The following is a 6,104-nucleotide window of genomic DNA, read 5'->3' as shown; positions in this document are numbered from 1 at the left end:
TTGCTAATAAATCTTCATCAGTGATCAGCTGCACTTATTCTCCTTCCCTCCCCCCACACTATATTTGCTTTATGGAATCCTTGATTTCCTGATGCATTTTCTTTCTTTCTTTCTTTTTTTTTTTTTTTTGCCCGATGCGAGAAAAGTTTTTTTTTTTTTTCATTCATAAAAATCCGCGTCGGTGTGGCAAGAGCCCTTGATTTATGAGGCGGAGTGGTATCAGCTACAGCTTTTCCGGAGCCCCCCTTCCACCACCACCCTCCAGCTGAGACTGCTGCACAGACTGGCTTCTGCTGCGTGTGGCAAATTATTGCATGAACGAGATCGCCCACTTAAAACAAAATTGGCTCTAATTCCTGGAGGGAACCCCCGCCCCTAAAATGGGCTGAAATACAAGAGGAAACTGGAATTAGCATAAGCCAATAGGGGAATAGATCTGTTACCAGGCGGATCAGGCAGATCTGAACTAGGAACTTGGTTGATTTCTCTCTGACAAGACAAAGGGGACTGCTCAAAAGTGCAAGAGCTACAGAAAACCGTGAAAACTTCGATTGACTGCGGGAGGAAAAGTTTTATGACACTTTACATGCAGAGGTTCACACCACTACTGCTGTCACTGATAGCCAGTGACTACTGCTCTTTTACAGAAATAATTCTCAAACATCAAAGCAGAGTCATCAAAGGAATTAAATTATTGACTTGTGCACACTTTAAAAATCGCATCCTAACGCCGAGCAGAGAGAATTCTGAGCTCATTGTAGAGCTTCAAGTCTGATGTTTAATAGCTCACTTTGTTCTAACACGGGCGATCTGCAGCAGATTTAGCGGTGTTGCAAAGAAGCATTCAGAATGCAGTTTAATTCCCTTCAGAAAGAAAGAAAAGCGTTGCAACATTTTCAAAACAGATTGCGTATTCGTGCCTGTCCCTTTATTATTCAAATGCGGGAAGAACTTAGAAATTGCTCAGGTAGGGGGTAGTTTTATACCTCTATTAAAACATCCATTTGGGTTAAGTTACCCACATGTACATGACTAGTCCTGTTCATTGCTGTCTCTTCTAAGTGTGCACTTTTCACTCGATCCCAGACGGAGAGAACCAGCCTTCTTTTGTTTGTAAGAATGCCATAAATTAAACAAACCACTTCCCACATGTGTAGGTGGAATCTCACCTTGAGCCAGATACCTGATCGGCAACTTTAAAGGTTTCTTTTTTCCCCTCCCCAGTCAATGTTTTCCATTGTTAAACTTTTTCAATCTCTCATTGAAAAAAAAAAAAAAAAAGCTTCTTCCTCCACGCTCAGTCTCCTTTTTTACATCGCAGATTTCTGAAGTTTGCCTAAAACATGCGGCGAGTCCCAACCACCCCCAATTCTGTCTCGCATGTTGCCTTTCGCAGCACGTATTGTTCCTAGGGTTATATTTTGCTGGCAATTTCCACGAATGCCCAAAGCAATCAGCCCTGTCCTCAAGCTACGCACACATCCCATGGTTTAAAAGACAGAGCGAGAGTGCGTGGAGAGGTGGTGTGGGAAGGTCGTTAGAGTGTGTTTAAAAGCAAAGCTGCCTGTTTCTTTTGGATCAAAGTCACACGAGGTCTTGGGCAGGAAACGGCTTTAGCAAGGGCCTAGTACAAACTGATACAATACATCCCAGGAAGGACCGGGATTGGGAGTAGTGGTGCAAGGTGGGAGTGACCCATAGTGACCCAGGTCCACCAGGCCCGAGCTAGAGCAGCACTAATGGGTCGAACGGGCCATTTCTATAATCACACGTTTGCCTTTGGAGGCGACGTTCTCATGTGCAGAAAAAGTCCCATGCGCGGTTTGTCCCATAACGCGTCTCACAGCCAGGGGCAGCAGCAAGCAAGGATCCCACACACCCGCAAACTCGCCCGAACTGAATGAGCACAAGCAGTCTCACGCAGCAGCAATGTGCTGGCGTTTGCTCCGCAGCCAGTCACTTTCCTGGGTTGAGTCACAACCTCAAATTAGTTCTACTTTCCGCCCCCACCTCCACTATATATATATATATATATATATACAGGAAGCAGCTTTGGGGAAGGGGCGCTGGGCACTTTTTAGATCAGATCAGTAACCAATAAACCATGTAGTGCGAGAGATTTTTGTGTTCTAGGATTGCCCAGACACTGTGTTCTTGTTGCTGTTTAGATAATGACATTTTCCATGATTCGACTTCGTCTCTCAAAGGACTTTCTTTTAATTGTTTTTTTAGACAAAGGTACCTTAAAAAGCCCATGAAGGCAAGAGATTTTTGTTTTAGACATCTAACCTCCAGACTGCGTGGCTTAGCAATATATGCCCCCCTGATCTCGCCCCTCTTCCTCCAGCACACACATGCATGTTTTCTAAGGGCTTGCTGTGTCTTGCCCTTGATGTTGAATTGCATTGTGTTCCTAGCGATGAGCATTTCTATCACTTATCCAAGGATTTTGAAGAGATTTGGATGTTTAATGTGCGAAATATTCGCCTTCTTTGTCTGGTGCTTTTTTCCTACAGTAAGAGGCTCATTTATTTAACTATCATGCAGAATCGAAGAAGTGGGTTTTTTGGGGGGGGGGTAGGGGTGGTGGTCCTGCAAGCCAGTTTTTAATGATATAAAGATCATTCCCTTCTCCTGGGCAATGGGATAACTGCAGAATATAAAAACTCCGGGGGCTGGCAGTTCTCTGAACTGTGTTCCTGTTACACAACGTGGGCAAAGTAGTTGCACACGTTTACATATTCTGGAGGTCTCAAGTAATAAATACTGGATTATGTTTTGCCTCAAAAACACTTTCCCCCTTACATGTGGGCCACTGGTTACATTGTATTCTCATGAAAAAGGGTGCATCCAAATAGGACAGGTTAATGCAAATAATTGCTATTGTTATTGTATGAAAATCTGTAACCTTAGGTATTGTAATGACAAATAAAAGGTGACAGTTTGTAACTGCATATTTCATAGATTCTGCATGTTTGTGCAGTGCCGCTGAATATTTTGGTATACATTAAGTAACCTTTTACTTTCTTCGTTTAGTTTTTAACAAAACCTTTTAAAATAAAATAAAAAATGCTCGTAATGATCAATCTCTAGTATCCCATGATAATGTCCAAAATCCAAAATATGCTAACCCCCCCCCCTCCAAAAAAAACCCCCAAAGCCCACTAGCTAAGATTTTTATTTTTTATTTTTTGGTGAGTTCTGCATTGAAGTCAAGGCTGGGGAAATATAGTATGCTATCGCTTTAATTGAGGCTTCTGTCTTCTGATCATTAAATGGAAGCGCTGCACATTCCTCACATTCCTGCCTGTGCCTAAGTTAACAAGCCCACATGGTTTCTCTTATCACCACCGTATGTCGTAATCTTTCTAAGAGGCGGACACATTAAACGTGAAAAGTATACAGCATCTTCTTAGCCACATGATTTACTGTTTGCAGGTTTTATTTATTTTGGAAGCTTTGTTAACTCTGAACAAAGTTTTATATAAGTAGAAGGTTTGCTTTTTGCAGCACAACAATTGATGTAACAGTGTCAATGTTTTACACACGAAAAACATATACATTTTTTGAAAGTTGTATTGTTAGAGGTGAGAAATTCAAATCAAAAATGAAGAGCTAACTAAATTTATATAAATATCATAGAAATTAACGGTGAAATAACAGACCTATGCACTGATGTCAGACTCAGGAATAAGAGAGTCACATCACAGACAACATATCATTTTAGAAACCTGGACAATATATCTTCACATTTTTCAGAATTACAATATTTAACCAACACGAGTATTTTCTTTAAATTAGCTTGAGAACTTAGTCTTGTTCTGTCTGTTTTCCACTATTTTCCTTATTTAACTCAGTGCTATTTCTAATTATATTATATTTCTTTATAGTAGCACATAAAACCCCCTCTCAGTGTTGGGGTCCCATTGTGGTATGCAGGACTGGCTCTAGGCACCAGCAAAGCAAGAACGTGCTTGGGGAGGCACATTTCTAGGGTCGGCATTCCGGCCATCCTTTTTTTCCCGGGCAGTTGCGCTCTCGGAGCTGCGCCACTTTGATGGGGCGAGGGCGCCGCGCCCCTGGCTGCAGTGGGAAGGGGAAGCCCCAGCCTTGGGATGCTAAGCTGCCAGGGCCCAACCGCTACCTGGGGAGGAGAAGGCGAGTCCTGCCGGGGAGCAGGGGCTGCGCCGCCTCAGTTGCGCACAGGCTGCTGCGCTGCCTTGTGTCACCCCTTATATCGGGACTTCTCTGCGTGGCCGGGCGGGGGAGGGGGTAAAGCCCCTGCAGGTGCTGGGAGAAGGTGACATCACTCCCTCCACTTCCAGCGCCGGCTGCGAGCCCCAGCCCTACCTGAGCTTGGGGTGGTAAATTTTTTGCCTGGGGCAGCAAAAAACCTAGAGCCAGCCCTGGTGGTATGTGCTGTACAAACACATAGTAAGAGACAGTTCCTGCCCTGAAGATCATACAATCAATGCCCCCAAGCTTGCAAACTAATCCATTCAAGAAGACCCTTGAAGTCAGTGGGGCTCTGCACCAGCTCATAAAGATCAGTTTGCAGGATCAGAACCTATATGAAATAAGGAGGAAGGACAGAAGGAAGAAATGGGTAATACAAACAGAATCATACAATTACATGGATTACATGGGCAAGGATCATGTGATTACATGGACTAAGATCACATAGATCTTAGACAAACCAGAGAAATGGTCTGAAATAAATAGTATTAAATTCAGTAAGGATAAATGCAAAGTGCTTCACTTAGGAAGGAATAATCAATTGCACAAATACAAAATGGGAAATGACTGCCTAGGAAGGAGTACTGCAGAAAAAGATCTGGAGGTCATAGTGGATCATAAGCTAAATCCGAGTCAAACAATATTATACTGTTGCACAAAAAAAAAAAGCGAACATAATTCTAGGATATATTAGCAGGAGTGTTGTAAGCAAGACAGGAAAAGTAGTTCTTCCATTCTACTCAACACTGATGATGCCTCAACTGGAATTCTGTGTCCAGTTCTGGGCATCACACTTCAGGAAAGATGTGGACAAATTGGAGAAAGTCCAGAGGAGAGCAACAAAAATGATTAAAGCTCTACAAAACATAACCTATGAGGAAAGATTGAAAAAAAAATGGATTTGTTTAGTCTAGAGAAGAGAAGACTGAAGGGGACATGATAACAGGCTTCAAGTACATAAAAAGTTTGTATAAAGAGGAGGGTGATAAATTGTCCAGCTTAACCACAGAGGACAGGACAAGAAGTAATGGGCTTAAATTATAGCAAGGGAGATTTAAGTTAGACATTAGGAAAAACTTTCTAACTGTAAGGGTAGTTAAGCACTGGAACAAGTTACCTCAGAAGGTTGTGGAATCTCCATCACTGAGATTATTAAGAACAGGTTAGACAAACACCTGTCAGGGATGGTCTAAATAATAGGATGAATGCTTGTTTTTTCCCCACTTCATGAATATGCATATCTAGTTTCATAGATTCCAAGGCCCGAAGGGACCATAGTGATCAGCTATAACAAAGGCCACGGAGCTTCCTCAAAATAATTCCTAGATCATATATTTCAGAAGAACCCAATCCTGATTTCAAAATTGTCAGTGATGGAGAATCCACCATAATCTTTGGTAAATTGTTCCAGTGGTTAATTATGATTAATTACTCACTGTTAAAAATTTACACTGTATTTCCAGTCTGAATTTGTCTTGCTTCACCTTCCAGTCATTGGATCATGTTATAATTTTCTCTGCGACTGAAGGGCCCATTATTAAATATTTGTACCATGCATACTTAGGTTTCAGAGTAGCAGCCGTGTTAGTCTGTATCCGCAAAAAGAACAGGAGTACTTGTGGCACCTTAGAGACTAACAAATTTATTAGAGCATAAGCTTTCGTGGGCTACAACCCACTTCTTCGGATGCATATAAAGTGAAACATATATTGAGGAGATATATATGCACACATACAGAGAGCATGAACAGGTGGGAGTTGTCTTACCAACTCTGAGAGGCCAATTAAGTAAGAGAAAAAAAACTTTTGAAGTGATAATCAAGATAGCCAAGTACAGACAGTTTGATAAGAAGCAAGTGTGAGAATACT

The sequence above is a fragment of the Terrapene carolina genome, unplaced genomic scaffold (assembly GCF_002925995.2).
Source record: "Terrapene carolina triunguis isolate 2854851 unplaced genomic scaffold, T_m_triunguis-2.0 Scaffold96, whole genome shotgun sequence".
Classification (NCBI taxonomy): Eukaryota; Metazoa; Chordata; order Testudines; family Emydidae; genus Terrapene; species Terrapene triunguis.
The sequence above is the reverse complement of the archived record's forward strand: the minus strand, read 5'-3'. Positions refer to the sequence as shown.